A 15,097-nucleotide genomic window follows, 5' to 3' on the forward strand; every position below is an offset into this window, starting at 1 on the left:
TATTCAAAAGATATTTGCATTGACATGGATGTGTGATCTCAAAGGTGTGGGCACTCCCTCCATGGGTGCAGAATGCAACATATACATGTGTTTTTATCCATGTCCTTCCAAAAAGCTTCTATTGAAGACCCATCCAATGTACCGTATGAGTGTGATGCTCAAGACTCTCCATATGTTATTGATCAATATATGGCTGGCCCACCTTCTTTTCTAGTCATACATGTCTTGGATGGTGTCTTTTACACAACTCAGAAAATTCTGCATTCTGATAGTACCCACCTTGGAAAATGCTGAAATCACATAGAAGTATTCTATAAATACTGCAAAGATGAAAATTCTACAATAGGAACCTAAAGATGTTATTTTATGTAAATTTTCTATCATAGCCCCCCCCCAAAAATTTTCAACTAAAGAACACTACAATCACACATAATCATTTCATAGGGATGCTATACACAAAGAATAAAATAATCACATTCAGATAATACAGGTAAAAGTCATTCTCCTGCTTGTCTGCAGACATGTGAAACATACAATGACATTATATGTCATAGAACATATGATCCTATCTGTGATCATAGGACTTAGGGCTAGATATCTATTATCTAGTCCAACCCCCATATTTTACACACCAAAATAGAAGCAGTCCTGGATTTGAAATCAAAGGACCTGGGTTTAAATTCCAGATCTTTCACTTACTAACTCTGTGATCTTGGGCACATGATTTAACCTCTCTTGCCTCAGTTTACTCATATGTAAAATTCGGGGGGGGGGTTCAACTAGATGACATTTGACCTCTTTGTACCCCAGTTTACTCATAAATAAAATGACAGGCTCAATTAGATGACCTTTGGGCTTTCTTCTAGTTCCAAATCTACAATTCTAAATTAAGTCCCAGAGGGGTTAAGCAACTGGCCTAGATGGTGTACTTATCACCTCTCACCTGGCAACAGCCTCCTAATTGGTCTCCCTGGCTCATCTTTCTCTTCTCCACCCCAATTCCCACATAGTTGCCAAAGTAAGAGTCCTAAAATGTTTGTCTGATCATGTCATGCCACTCCCATACTCTAACTTAAGTGGCTCCCTATTACCTCCATGGTCAAATGTGAATTGCTTTTCACAACCCAGTTCCAACCTATCTTTTCAGCCTTCTTATACATCACTCCTCCACTTTCCAGGCCAGCCAAAGTAGCTTTCTTGCTGCCATTCCTAGTACAACACTTCTTCCTAATGTCAGCTTCTTAAAATTCTGATTATCTTTCATAGTTCAAGCACCACCTACCTCCTATCATAAACCTTCCTTGATCTACTCCAGTAGCCACCCTCCAGCTGCTAGGGCCTCCCCCTCAAAATTACTGGGTATATACTTGTCTATGTACACGTTATCTTCCCCTATTAAATGGAAGCTCCCTGAGGGAAGTGACTGTTTCCTTCATTCATTTGAACTTCCAGTGCCTAGGACAAAGCAGGCATTTAATAAATGTTTGTGGACTGAATGACTGCCTGATACTTCCATGTGTTAAGTAGCAGGGCCAAGATATGGGGGCATACTCAAATATCAGTTAGGATGTAGGATCAATTTAATTTCTGCAGTTGATCCTCGTGAACACTGCTAAGAGGATACTGATTTCTGTAGTAAAAAAGTAAAATACTGGTATACAAATGAAACTTGTCAAGAGTTCAGAGAGACTCAAAAAGCCACAAAATCCAGGGTGTGTAACACAAACTACTGTACAGGGACAAGTCTTCATACCTAGGTGACCTAGGAAGGGCCAGTACTTAGAATTATCGTACAAATCAGAGTTCAAAAAATAATAACTTCAATCTAAACTGCATATCTAGATACCTTTGAGAAGCAATAGCTAGGACTATATAACAGTAACAATAATTATAGCCAACATTTGATTACCACATTAAGGTTTGCAAAGTATGTTACACATGTCATCTTGTTTCATCAACACAAACAATACTGGATTTTGTTGTTTCAATTGTGTCCAATTCTTTGTGACTCCATTTGTGGTTTTCTTGGCAAAGATACTGGGGTGGTTTGCCAGTTCCTTCTCCAGCTCATTTTACAGATGAGGAAACTGATGTAAACATGGTTAAGTGACTTGCCCAGGGTCACAGAGCTACTAAGTGTCTGAGACCACATTTGAACTCAGGTCTTCCTGGCTCCAGGCCCAGTGCTCTATCTACTGCAGCTTCTTTTATGTGAATGCTTGACTACAAACACAAGTGGTGCTGAAATATTCAAAATGTTGAATAACTTTTTTGAATCCATGGGAACATCCTATTGATATCTGCACCGATGACATAAAAATAACCTGCAATTGATATAACACAAATGTAAAGCAAGGCCATTCTTCTTGCTAAATGGTGTTTGGGGTTTTTTTTGCTATGGAATACAGTTTTTTTTTCCATAGAAAATGTTAACATGTAATGAGTTTCATTGTTATTTTTAAATGAATTAATAAAAGAATATTTTTTAAAATCTGTCACTTTAATTTCTAATGCAGTAAATCAGAGTATCCCAAAAGTTTTGGGGACAACCTGTATGGATAGATAATAAACAAATAGATAAATAAACAAATAAACAAAAGCTCTTTGGGGTCCTCAATAATCTGTAAGATTGTAAAGGGGGCTTGAGACCAGAAGTTTGAGATCTGCTGTACTAAGCAGTCTCTAAGATCTCTTCTGGCTCTAAATCGATTATTCCAATATTGCATGACCTTCTTATACATCAGGATTCATAGCATATGCATCTGTAAGGAACCAGGAGAGCAGGGCCCAGCAGAAGGAATGGGGTTGGGGTTTCTCTCCTCACCAACTCTTCTGTCAACAAAGAAGGCAGAGAAAATGGGCAAAGAAAGGCAAGTTTCCAGGCTGCTCTGCCTGTTCACATTGGATTATGATGAAATTGGTTCCCTAGCTTGCAAATAACTCCAAGGATAAAAATCCTTTCTTTTTAACTTCTTGCTATCTCCCAAAGCTACTAAGATCCCAGGGATTTTTACGAAGAATCAATACTTCAAGAAATAACGCCCAGTGATAGCCCAGCGATGTATGTTGAATACATATAACTCAAGGGAGAGTGGGCAACATGGAAGCAGAAGAAAGAGAGAGGGTGGGCCCTAACTCAGGAAACCTGAGAACCAAAGCCCTACTTCCAACAGATGCTGAGTGGCTGTGTTGTGCGACCCTAGGCCAACCAGTTTACCTCTCAGTGTCCCAAGGCAATTCTCCCAAGGCAAGTTATAGGTAGGTGGAGAAATTTCTACCCTGGGAGTTCCTTTCACCAATGCTGGGACCAAAAGGAAACTAAAGTGAAAGGTGAATAAGGTAAAAGATTAAACCACAGAGCAGAAGATGATCAGAAAGGATGTAAATTAAGCATGTTTCTATTACAATGCTGAAGATGCTCTATGTACTCAGTTACTCGGAAAAGTAATTTTTTGTCCCCCTTCAGACCTTTCTCTTTGGGATTTCTCATTTCCAAACAATACAAATAAAAACAGCTAGCATTCATTTAGCACATTAAGGGATACAAAGCGCTTGAGATATATCATTTGATTGTGAGACAACCCTTAGTATTTTTTCCCTATTTAAGAAGTGATGAAAACAGGCCACAGAGGTGTAGAGTTGCCCATGGTTACAAAGCTAGTTAGTCAGTATCAACAGCATGATTCAAGTCTCAAATAAAAGATAGCCCAGGTGATCTCAAAAGAGGCAGCTGCTTCTGGGCAGGGCCTCCCAGCAGCCTTATTTATTATCCAGAAAAGGTACAGCTGTGGGTCAGTGGCTCCAGGCCTTCTTCAGCCATGCAACCCCTGCTGAAGTCACAAAGGGAGGCCTGTGACGCAGTTGCCCACAAGCCAGTGTGTGCTCGTTATGTAGTCATTGCTCCTCCAAAACATAACTTCCCAAGGGCGTTGGGGGAGGATGGCAACAGAAATCATTCATGAGGCACGTAGTGGGGAATCAACCAGTTGCCCAGAAAAGAAATCCCAGCTTACCACCTTATAGCCTCAGGCCTGCTCGGGAAAAGTCACCGCTAAAAACAGGGTTGTATACAAGGACCAGGTACCCAGAGGCCTGAGTAGCCAAAGCCTCTAGCCAGACCCTCCACTGCCTTAGCCCAGCCACTACCTTAATCCCTGTCACCACCAACCAACTCTAGGGCCCCTTGCCTCCTTCAGTCATCCACCCCTCTTCTCAACTACCGTCTATCCAACTTGAACCAATGGCAGCCTCTACAACTTCCCACAGACCCATCAAAGGGATCTTGAAGAAGAAGGGTAGCATCGACAGCTCGGTCTTGACAATTACCGAGCCCTCTGTGACTCCAGGCCCAAGTACTGAAGTGGGCGCCGGCACCGGTAGTGGCGAGGAGCTCAGCAAGAAGTCCCAGAAGTGGGATGAAATGAGCATCGTGGCCACTTACCACCCGGAAGATAAGAAGTACAGGCTCATGAATATCGACAAATTCGATTCACCCTACCACTCCACCATCAGAGACACAGAAGACAAATCCATCAGCAACTCGGAAATCACGGGAACCATAGTTCTTGATCTCTTGACCCAGAGGCTGCCAGTAGCCAAGGGCAAGGAACCCAAGTTTCTAGTGCACTGGAGTGAGAGCAGTGAAGAGGAAGAGGATCTCAGGAGGCAGTTCAAATTAAAGAGGAAGGTCCATTACAGTGAGGGCCTGAACATCAAGTTTGCCCAGCAACTCATCTCCAGGGAGGTCCTCGGGAACACGGAGGAGGAAGCACCACAAGACCAGGAGATGCAAGAAGAGGCCTCTGAGATGGAAAGCACAGCAGCCGAGGCATCAGAGAGTGAAATGCTTGCTGAGGACAATGAAGACTATGATATCAGTAAGCTGTGATGGCTTTGTCCCCTCTAAAACCTTTTGCCATAATACAGTGTCATATTCTCTGCATTGTCCTTGCTTACCTCCTTTTTGTACTCTAGGACCGAATAACAGTATTAGAGCACCTAGGCCAGGGGCCCCCCACCCCTCACGAGATACTGGAAAGAGAAGAAAGATTTTGTGTTTGCCCCAACTTACAGGGAATCAACTAGTTCAAACTGTCCTCATCTGAGGAGGGGGCAGGGTGAAGAGGAGGAAAAAACCTGAGGATGCCAAGTGAGCTGGGAGGGACTTGGCCAAACTCAAACAAAAGGCCCTAACTAGCAGTCATTGTGGTCCTCTTGGTAACACCCTCCCCATGCCCTTTGAAATTTGATGGTCCAACTACCCCCCCCCAAGCATTTGAAAATGCTGTGGTCCAACCTCTCCCCACACCCCCACGACCAGTAAAGGAGGAGGGTTTAAACTAGTTCACTCTAGTCATCGGTGAGGAGGGGAGAACCTAAGAAGTCCAGAAAGAAGAGACTTTCCCAAACTCACAGAGAATTCCCCACCTAGAGGTCATCTCAGTACACTTCCCCTTCCCCCTACAGAAGACTCTTAAATCATCAGGTCCAATTGCCTCTCAAGGCTGCTGAAGATAATCTGGTCCAACCCTCCACCCACTCCCCCCCTGCCCCCAAGAACAAACAGAGGCTCTAAGGGAATCAACCAGTTAAAACCCTCATTGGACATTGGGGAGGAGGGAGAAGAACCTGACATGCAGGCCTGGAAGGGGAAGAAAGACTTGCTCAAACTCAAACAGAAACCACTTGGTTAACACCATTTCATCTTGGTAATGATCCTCCCCAGAAGCCCTTTGAAATCTTCTGGTCCAACTACACCCTAAGCCTCCCCCCCCTACCTCCGGCCAAATAAACAGGGGTCCTACAGAGAATCAATTAGTTAATCAACTGGATTCAACCCTTCATGGGGGGGGTGGGGTGGGGGGAAGAACCTGAGGAGGCACAGAAAGGAGGCCCAAACTCAAACAGAAGCCCTTACCTAGAGGTCACTGGTCATCTTGGTAACCACCACCCACCCACCCCAGCCCTTTAAAATCAGCTACTCCAACTCTCAATTCCTCCCCACGAGCCTTTTGAAGATAATCTGGTCCAACTCACCCCAGAAGCTCAAGTGAAAAGGGTAAGCTCTTCAACAATGAACTAGTTCAAAACCTTCTCATTGGAGGAGGAGGGAGGGGAAGGGCATGGAAATACCTAAAGAGGGTTAGAAAGGAGAGGGCAACTTGCCAAACTCACCAAAAAACTACCCAGAGATCATTTGGTGCCACTGTCCCCAGAATAACTTCGAAATCATCTGATCTAACCCCCACAACTGTAAGCCTTTTGAAGACAATTTGATCCCTCCCTCCCCTCCAAAGAAGTCCATATAAGCTGGGGCTCTTAACAGAATCAACTAGCTCAAACCGCCCTTAGGGACTAGAGATTTGGGGGAGAAGGAGGACCAAAAGCAGGGATCAGCTTGCTCAAACTCAAACAAAAGCCCCTACCTAGAGGTCATTTTGGTAATCCCCCCCCCAAAGACTTAAATTATCTGATTCAATCCCACCCCCCCACACCCTACCCGACAGATGCACAAACAGGGACTCTTGGAAAATCAACTTGTTCAAACAATCCAGACTGGAAGGAATTGGGGGGCAGGGGCAGCAAAGGGGAAGAACCTGTCAGGGAGGCCAATAAAGGGGAAAGAGACTTCCCTAAACTCACACAGAAGTCCCCACCTAGAGGTCATTTGAGGACACTCCCCCCAGAAGACTTTTAAATCATCTGGTCCAATAACCTCCTCTAGCCTTTTGAAGATAATCTGCTCCAACCTCCATCCCCAGAAGTAAAAAAAAAAAAAACCCAGAAACAAAAACAGGAATTCTTAAAGAATCAATTAGTTAAAACCACCCTCATCGACTAGGGAGACCCTTAGAGGTCACCTTGATCCTCTTAGTAACCAGTATCCCCCCCCTTTAAAATCATCTGGTCCATCCCCCCCCCGAAGCCTTTTTTTATAATCTGGTCCAATGCTTCACGTCTCCCAGAAGTCCATCCCAACAAGGGCTTTTACAGATTCAGCTAGTTGAAACCCTCCTCACTGATGGAGATAGGGCTGCGGAGAAATCAAGGAGGCCCAGAAATGAAAAAGAGATTTGCCCCAACTCATAAAAAACCCTACCTAGAAGTTATCCTGGCACACTTCTCCCCTCCAAAAATCCAGTTAAAAACATCTGGTCCAACTCCCCCCACAAGCCTTTTAAATATGGTCCATTCTGATCCCCCACAGAAGCCCAATCAAACAGGGACTCTTACAAAATCAACTAGTTCAGACCCTCATGGGGGAATGGAGGGGAGACAGTTGAAGAGAAGCCCTGAAATACAGGAGGAATGTGCTCAAATTAATATAGAAGACCCTACCTAGAGGTCATCTTGGGATAAACTCCCTTCCCACCTCCACCTTTAAATCATCTCGTCCAACAACCCTCCCCACAGGGTTTTTGAAAATAATCTGGTCCAACATTCCCCACCAAAACAACCTAAACAGAGGTTCTAAAAATCAACTAGCTCAAACTCTCTTGGGGGAAGGGAGAAAGCCCCTTAGAAGCCCCAGAATGGGGGGAAGGGACTTGCCCAAACAATCGCTGAAGCCCCTAGTTAGAGGTCATCTTAGTACAACCCCCCCCCAAGACTTCTGAAGATGATCTGGACCGATCCTCCCCAGAAGCACAAACAAATGGAGGTTTTTAGAGAATCAACCAATTCAAATCCTGCTGGAGGGAGAGGGGAGGGAAGGAAGTACCTGAGGAGGCCCAGAAATGGGAGAGAAAATCCCAAATTCACAAGAAGACCGCATTAAATATCAGCTTGGTACACTTCCCCACTTCCACCTCCCTTTGAAATGATCTGGTCTTTTGGGGGGGGGCAATTGGGGTTAAGTGACTTGCCCAGGGGCACACAGCTAGTAAGTGTCAAGTGTTTGGTCTGAGGCTGAATTTGAACTCAGGTCCTCCTAACTTCAGGGCAGGTGCTCTATCCACTGGGCCACCTAGCTCCCTGATATCTGGTCTTTTTAAAGGTAATGTGTTACACCTCCAGAAGCCCAAACAGGGGTTTTTACAAATTCCACTACTTCCAACCCTTCTCATGGGGGAAAGGGCTAGAAGAACCTCTCAGAAAAGCCCAGAAAGAGAAAAGAGACTCCCCCAAATTCACACAGAAGCCTCTACCTAGAGGTCATCCTGGGATACTCCGACCCCAGAAGACTACTAATAGGGATGGGGGTGGGGGAAGAACCTGAGGCAAGGCCCAGAAAGCAGGAGAGACTCTCCACCCCACAACCCACACCCCCCTCCCCCACAAAAAAAACCCTACCTAAAGGTCATTTTATTAATTCCCCCCTCAAATCCCTTTAAAATCATCTGGTCCAATCCCCCCCCCCACACACACACACAGCCTTTCTGAAGACAATCTAGTCTATCTCCCCCCAAAAAAAGAGGCTCTTAGAAAAACAGCTATTTGAAATCCCCCTCATTTGAGGGGGGGAGACACTAAAGTAAGACCAGGAATTGGAAGAGACTAGCACAAATTCAAACAGAAGTCTCTAGCTAGAGGTCAGTGTGATTGTCTTAGTAATATATGCCCCCTCCAGGCCTTCTGATATCACCTGGTCCAACTTCTCCCCCAGCCTTTTGAAGATAATCTGATCCAAACCTCCCTCTCCTAGATGCCCAAAAGATAGCAGGCCTCTTAGAAGAGGAGGCCCAGAGAGAGGGGAGAGACTTAACCAAATTGCCACAGAAGCTCCTGTCTAGAAGTCATCTTGGTACCCCTCCAGAAGACTTTTAAATCAAGTGGCCCAACAGCCCCAAAAAAAATTTTTTGAAGACAATCTGGCCCAATTCCCCCTCCCAAACAGCACCAATGAAAAGAGGTTCTTAGAGAATCAACCAGTTCAAAATGGGGAGGGGGGCAAGGAGGAGAGAAGACCCTAAGGAGGCCCCTAAAGGAAGAGAGACTTGCCTGAACTCACCAAAATACCAGATCTAGAGAACAACTTGGTACAAAGTCCCCCCAATCCCTTTAACATCATCTGGTCCAATCCCCCCCAAGCCTTTTGAAGATAGTCCATTCCTTGCCCCCCAAAAGAGAATCTCTTGTAGAATCAACAACTTGAAATGCCCTTTGGGGGAGAGAAAAGGCCAGAAATCTTCGAGAGGAGAACGAAAACTCAAACTACCTAGAGGTCACTGTGGTTGTCTTGGTAACATATAACACCCCCCCCCCAAGCCCTTTGAAATCATCAGGTCCAACTCCCCCCACAAGCCTTTGGAAAATAATCTGGTCCAAACTCCTTTCTCCAAAAGCCCAAACGATAAGGGGGCTCTTAAAAAATCAACCAGTTCGGGGGCAGCTAGGTGTCGAAGTGGGATAGAGCCCAGGCCCTGAAGTCAGGAGGACCTGAGTTCAAATTCCACCTTCCACCAAACACTTGACACTTACTAGCTGTGTGCCCCTAGGCAAGTAACCCCAACTGCCTAAAAAAAAGAAAAGAAAAGAAAATCAACTAGTTGGGGGGGGGACCTGAGGAGGCCCAGAAATTCTCTTATCCAAACTGACCCAGAAGCCCCAACTAGAGTCCTTGGTACTCTCCTCAGAGTGTTTTCAAATCATTTGGTCCAAACCCCACCCCAGCTTTTTAAAAATAATCTGTTCCAACCCCTCTCCCCTAGAAGCCCAAATAACAGGAGTGCCTTAGAAAATCAACTAATTCAAAGGGAGGTGAGAGTGAAGAACATGAAGAGATATGGAAAATGGGAGAGGGGAGAGACTTGTCCAGGTTGACACAGAAATCCCTACTTAGGGCTCTTCATGCTACAACCCCTTCCCTTGAAATCATTTGGTCCAACTCCTCTCAACACCCCTTAGGTTTTTGAAGAAAGCACAAACAAAAGAGGGTTCTTAGAGAATCTACAAGTTCAAACCCTGGAGGAGGTTGGGAAAGAAACTGAAGAGGCCCCAAAAAGGGGAGAAACTTGTTCAAACTCACAAAACAACCCTACCTAGAGATCATCTTGGTACCTCCATCCCAGAATCCCTTTGAAATCATCTAGTCCAATTCCCCCATACAAGCCTTTTAAAGATAAGCTAGTCCATCTCCCCCACCCCCACCAAAAGAAAAAATAAAACGAAGGGAAGCTCTTAGAGAATAAACTATTTTAAATGCTCATTTGGTGGGGGTGGCCACTGAACAAGGCCAGAAATCTGGGAGAGAATAATAAATCAAAAAGAAGCTTACACCTAGAGGTCAGTGTTGTTGTCTTGGTAACACATACATGTTCCCCCCCACCCCAGCCGTTTGAAATCATTTGGTCCAAGTTCCCCCCCCACATACATTTTGAAGATAATCTCACCCAAACTACCCTCCCCAAGAAGCCCAAACAATAGGAGGGCTCTTAGAAAATAAACCAGTTCAAATCGGGGGTTAAGGGGGGGATGGAGAACCTGAGGAGGAAAAGACTTGTCTGAAGTGACACAGAAGCCCTTACCTGGAGATCATCTTGGTACAAACCTCTTCTCACCAAAGTCCTTTGAAATCTTCTGGTCCAACCCCCCCCCAAGACTTTTGAAGATCATCTCGTCCAACCCCACCCCCCCAGACTTTTGGACATCATCTGGTTCAACTCCTCCCCCGCTTCTGGACCTCATTTGGTGCAACACCCCCCCCTAGACTTCTGGAGATCATCTGATCCAACCCCCTCCCTAGACTTCTGGAGATCATCTGATCCAACCGCTCCCCAGACTTTTGGAGATCATCTGGTCCAATCTCCCCCAAGACTTATGGATATCATCTGGTCCAAACCTCCCCCCTCCAAACAAACCAATGAGAGATCTTAAAGAATCAGCTTGTTCAAACTACACACACACACACACACACACACACACACACACACACACACACACACACACACACTCTTCCTAAACTCACACAGAAGATCCTACCTAGAGATCATCTTGGCACAACCCTCCCCCCACCAGAACCCTTTGAAATTATCTGGTGTTAACCCCCCCAAGTTTTTTTGAAGATAATTTGGTCCAACCCCCACTGCCACCCCAGAAGCCAAGATAGAGACTCTTAGAGAATCAACTAGGTCAAATCCTCTTGGGGGGAGCACTTTAGGAGTCCCAGAAAGGGGGGAGAGAGACTTGCTCAAATAAACACAGAAGCCCCTATTTAAAAGTCATTTTGGTACAACCCCGCCCCAGACTTTTAAACCATCTGGTCCAATCCTCCCCAAGACTTCTGAAGATAATCTGGGGTTATCACCTTCAGAAGCACTAACAAGTAAGAGTTCTCAGAAAATCAACCAGTTAAAACTTTCCTTAATTGGAGGAGGGAACAAGAGGAAACTCAGAAAGGGAGAGACTTGGCCAGACTCACCCAGAGGCCCTTTCCTTGACATCATTTTGGTACCACCCACCCCAGAAGACTTTTAAATCACCTGGTCCAACTCCCCCAGCCCTAAAGCTTTTGAAGATAATCTGATCCAATCCCATCCCCCCCACTCGCTCTGGATGACGTGGTCCAACTGTCCCCCCACAGTTGCCATGGGAAATAGAGCTTCCAAGGGGATGGGAGCTAGCTGGCCGGGCTCACAAAAGAAACTTTTAAGAACAACTAGTCTGAACACCTCATTTGACAATGAAAATTCAAATGAGGGGTATTTACACAACCTCTAAAGCTGCCCTTAGAGTTCATCTCATCCAAACCCCGAATTTCCTACCAAAATTGAGGAAGGTCACAAAGGAAAATTAATTACTGGCAAAACCACCCCAGCTTAAGAAGGTACTGAAATAGGAGTACTAAACACATCATCAAAGTTTAAAGAGACTTCTCCCTAACTTGTACCCAGTGGTAGAGTAATATAGTGCTTCACCTAAAATCCCCAGTAACAACCCCAGGTCAGAAGGGCAGGTTTCATAAGACCATTGCTTATGCAGATTTTAAAAGTTCTGAAGAATTAAAAAAAAAAGTTCTGAAGAATTGGGGGTGCTAATTAATAAACCTGCTACATCAAAAAAAGTTTTTAATAGTTTATATCAGGTTGCTAATAAATATTACCAGCTATATTTCTCCCCTTTTTAATTAAAAAAATTTTAAGCTATTGTATATTTTTTCTCCTAAAGTAAAGAAATGAGGATAATGTTGCATGGGTGCTAATCGGAGGTAGAGGTCACCTATCAGAGCCCAGGGACCTGTGATTATAGGCGTGTGGGGTGTGTGTGTGTGTGTGTGTGTGTGTGTGTGTGTGTGTGTATGTGTGTGTGTGTGTGTGTTTTCATAGGGCAGCTAGAGCCCCTGAGTTGAAATCCTGTTCCAGACACTTACTAGCTGTGTGACCTTGGGTAAGTCACTTAACCCTGTTTGTCTCAGTTTCCTCATCTAATGAAATGAACTGGAGAAGGAAAGAGCAAATGACTCCAGTGTCTTTGCCAAGAAAACCCCAAATTGGCTCACGAAGAGTCAGAGGCAACTGAACTACAACAACATGTGTCTTTACCTGTGTGTCTGTATGTCTTTCAGTCTGTGTCGAGTAGAAGTGAGGAGTGTTTATCAGCTTTTTTTCCCTTTTTTTTAAGTGTCTACATTTGGCTTGAATACCTATGAGTACCTCTTAAAGGTCACTTAACAGAGCCGTTTTGTGTGTGTGTGTGTGTGTGTGTGTGTGTGTGTGTGTGTGTGTGTGTGTATGTGTGTCTTGCTGGGGTGGAAGTGTTTTATCTTCTTGGTCTTTTGGTGTTTAAGTGAAGCTCATGTGCCCATTCGTGCTTAAGGGTTCCTTTTATTTTTATTTTGTTTTGTTTTTCCTTAAGGTTTTAAGAAAATATACAAATTAATATATATGGAAGAAGGTCTTCTATTTCAGAAACAGATGAAAAGAAAGTTCTTGGAGCAGAAATGTTAATATTGTGGGGCTCTTTAGCAAGGTTATGTGATCCTCTTAAAGCTAGGATTCTCAGAAGCTACACGTTAAAAAGCTATTTGGAAAATCACCTCTTCTTGCCCCTGTCTTCCAAATTGGGGGAGATTTAGAAACCTAATTTCCTCTGTAAATAGTGTAGCCTGGTAATGTGTATTATGTAGAATGAGCTTAAAGTTAAAATCAGTTATTAAATATGTAATGAGAAAAGGTGCAGTTTTTTAAAAGGAATTTGTGGGAGTTTTAATCTTTAGGAATTATGGTGCTGCTGACACTCAGTCGCACAGGTACTCAAACACAGTTAGGTAATGTAAAACCCAAGTAAATGATTAATTCAGGTGAGTGGAAATAGTAAGCTATCCTTTAATATTTTGGTGGTAAAATGATGAATGTGCAATTATCCTCAAGTCACTACAAGCCAGACTTGGTTCAGGAGACATGGTCTAGTGCTTTATAATATATCGAAATGTGTAGTGCTGTCACTTAACAGTGAGCAATAGCTCACTGAAAATGGGAAAAATAATGATCTCCTTGAGTGGGAAAAAGTACCCTTTGGAAATTGTGTCCAAATCTTGGGCTCTCCAGAGCTCCCTGCTATTTTGAAAGTCATTCATTCCTTCTTCCCTTCCCAGAATATCATTAAGTCACTGCCTGGGCAGAGGGGTGGAACCTTCCCTCCCTTGCCTGGGAACCTTTTCTGTTCCCGTTATCTGGCCTCAAGGAGTACTCTTAGTCCTCTACTCACCAACGTTCGGCTTTAGTGGGCCCTAGAGGGAAGCAATCGTTGTCACTGAGGAAGTTGGTTCAGGAATTTGTCCTTCAGTTTTAGAAATCGTTTCAACCAAATCAATACATCCATCAATGACAGTCAGCATGCATTTATTAAGTGCCTTCTGAATGTCCTAGGCACTGCACTAAGCCCTGATGAGTGAAATGAAATGTCTTCATGGACTGATTACATACAGCCAATTTGTGTTGGTTTGTTCTGAGAATGGGTCTCCCTGACTCACCTGGGCAGACAGTGCAGAGGCTTCTCAAAAGCTCAATCCTACTTTTGATTGGCTTTGACCTATGCCTTTTCCTGAACTGGTCCACTCCTCCTTGGGCATCCTGGTGGCCCTCCGTATGGGAGGTGCCAGACAGTGTGGACAAATGATTAGCTTAGCCCTCCAAATTCCCAGTCTCACCAGAGGTTACAGGTGGGTCAGACAGACTCAGCTGTTCAATTTTTTTAAACCATATTTGATTCAGTACAATTCCTTCCCATTTCTGTCTTCCTCACGTACCTGGTAGGGAGCCCACCTTTGTCTGCTTCCTTATATTAGGATTCTCCCCGTTTTCTGATTCCAATGACTTATAGCATGTACTTGACAGACCGTGATATTCAGGCAATTCAGAGCCAACCTGCTAAGAGGCACATCTCCCTTCTCTAGTTACCAGCTATACTCTGACCACCTCTACATCTGTGTCCTGTGCTGCTGCTAAGCAATATCGAATGGTCACTCCCAAGCATCCCACACTCCCATCCCATATCTCAAAGTTGATTCTCTTTATCATAGGACACATAGTATTTAAGAGCTGTCATCAGATAGTAGATTTCACTGAAAGAAACCCCAGAGGACATCTAGTCCAAGCCCCTCATTTTACAGATGAAGACACTAAGACCCAGAGAAGTGAGGTGATTTACCTCAATTTATATGAATTCTTAGGTGGCAGAGTTAATTTTACCCCATCATTCCAGTAGTAGCAGATTTTACACAGCTGAAAATTCGATTAAATATGGAATGCGTTTAAAGTTAAAAATGTAACACCCTTTCCTCTTGGTTCCCTCCTCTTTCCCCTGAGTTCCTCTCACTCCAAAGCCAGAGCTCTTTCTACACACACCCCTTCATTTCTGGAGGAGGCAACTTGAGCCTAGTGAGCTATAGTGATTGGGCCAAGGACACAGAGATAAGTGGCCAAGTGGGAATTCAAGGCCAGCCTTTGGGCCCCAAGATCCAGTTTTCAAAGAGAGATGACATCATAGATGCAGAGATAGAAATCGATCTGGAGGGCCATTCAGTCCAACTCCCTCACTTTATAGGAAAGGAAACTAAGACCTATAGAGACCAAGAGACTTATTATCCAGGGCCACACTGATAGCAAGTGTCAAAGGTAGGATTTAAATCCCAGTCCTCTGCCAGGGCTCTTTTCACTTC

The 15,097-nt window shown here is 44.3% G+C and overlaps 1 long non-coding RNA gene and 1 pseudogene across 7 annotated transcripts in view; one reads left to right on the forward strand and one right to left on the reverse strand.

The window, feature by feature from the left end:
* Positions 1-15,097, reverse strand: part of LOC110199992 (uncharacterized) — a 115,416-nt gene that overhangs the window by 12,640 nt on the left and 87,679 nt on the right. The window lies entirely within an intron of this gene.
* On the forward strand, positions 4,241-4,888 carry LOC110199986 (protein phosphatase inhibitor 2 pseudogene; annotated as a pseudogene).

This window comes from Phascolarctos cinereus, unplaced genomic scaffold (genome assembly GCF_003287225.1).
Source record: "Phascolarctos cinereus isolate Bilbo 61053 unplaced genomic scaffold, phaCin_HiC Scaffold_8;HRSCAF=390, whole genome shotgun sequence".
In the NCBI taxonomy this organism is placed as follows: domain Eukaryota; kingdom Metazoa; phylum Chordata; class Mammalia; order Diprotodontia; family Phascolarctidae; genus Phascolarctos; species Phascolarctos cinereus.